Here is a 1,715-nt window from a genome sequence, read left to right as displayed (position 1 = left end):
TAGTGGTCAGTGTGCTCCCACAGCCAACCTCCCACAGCCCCTCTACCCCTGGCTGCCCCCCTCCCCACCATCCCCAATCGGGGGGCTGGCCGGCCAACCTCCTGTGGTTCCTTCCCCCTGCCAGCTTGCCCCCCCGATAGGCCTTGATCTCCAGCCAGGCTGAGGGACCACACCAGTGCACAAATTTGTGCACCGGGCCTCTAGTTCTATATAAAACGCTTTTTCAATGTGAAAGAACTTGGATTTGACAGATTAGAAGAGAGGAGTCAGTTGCAGCAATTATTAGTCCAATTCCTCTGTGGCTTGAGCAACAGTCTGGGAATCCTGTGTTTGATTCTAAATTCAGATTTGCACTGCTTTCTGCTTCCAATCTTCCAATCAACCCTAATAATCAATGGGAAAGAACCTAGCTATACTTTTAAAAAACCCACTAAGTATTCAGAGACAGTGGGAGGAAAGGTAGGGTAGGAGATGACCAGAAAGCAAAGAATGTCTCTCCAATTTTTTTTTTTTTTGCCTTCCTTCCTTCCTGTCTTCCTTTTGCATGAACAACTTTACCTTAATACAAATTTTCTTCTTCTTTGTGTTCTTCCTTTTGTGATTCTGTTTACTTGTCCCAAACTTGAGGAAAGAGGGGTTCAGGCCAAGCAAAACAGCACTTTTAAAGAAAGAGAAATTTCTGTTCTTTCTTTTGCAATGAAGAATGCCTTGGATTGAAAGTTGGTAACAGTTACAGTTTGCTTCTGCTGATCTTCTTTAGTTTTACAGATCATTTGGCTTCATAAAATACAATTTTTGTTTTATAAATCCTTAAAAGAAGCTAAACCAACCCGACTTTCAAATATGCATTTAACTTTAGAAAACATGAAGGCATAGTATTTATTCATCAATAGCTGATTAACTTATTAAGAGTCTAGATTCTAGAAGCAGATTTCATGGAAAAAAACTTTATACAGTTACACATGGTCAAAGGAAATCTGAAAGATCAGAGGGAACATACACTTTTAATTTGGAGGGCTGGCAGCAAGCATAATCTTATTCTCAGCTACGTTTTTTTATTTATTAAATTTATTGGGGTGACATTGGTCAACATGAACTTATAGTTTTCAGGTGTGTGGGTTCCTATGTTAAAAGATCTGTATATTGCACCATGTGCCCACCACCCAAAGTCAAATCTCCTGTAAGCATATCTCAGCTACATTTGAAACAATCTGTTAAATGGGAAATGGGCAGATTACAACTATCAATAAAGGGCATGAGGTTTGGTATTACATAGGCATGGATCCTACTATTGGCTCTTTCACTTAAAAGCTGCTGATCTTGAAAAGATTCCTTTAGCTCTTGGTTTTCTCACTTTGAAAATGGAGATGAGGATGCCAATGATAACGTTTTGCAAATAGGTTTGTTTTAAAGATTAAATCTTCAATCATACATTTAAAATCCTTTGTAAACTATAGTTCACCATGAAATTATTTACTATTATTAGCATCATCTTCTTCACCATTATTAAATAATACATGGTTCTTTCTGAAGGCTGACATTACACACCTGGGTGTGTTCCTACTCATGCTAACAGCCAAATTGGTTTGTCATCCAGAAGCATTCAACTGTGGCTATATCAAGGAACAGGGATTGGAGCTTCTGAGTTCTAGAGAATTAGGAGAGTGACATCCCAAGATCATAGGCGTTCAAAGGCAATGATTTTCAAAATAATC

The sequence above is a fragment of the Myotis yumanensis genome, unplaced genomic scaffold, assembly GCF_028538775.1.
Source record: "Myotis yumanensis isolate MYYU_CA2020_CCGP unplaced genomic scaffold, mMyoYum1.0.hap1 SCAF_2, whole genome shotgun sequence".
NCBI classification, from domain to species: domain Eukaryota; kingdom Metazoa; phylum Chordata; class Mammalia; order Chiroptera; family Vespertilionidae; genus Myotis; species Myotis yumanensis.
This window is presented reverse-complemented; position numbering follows the sequence as displayed.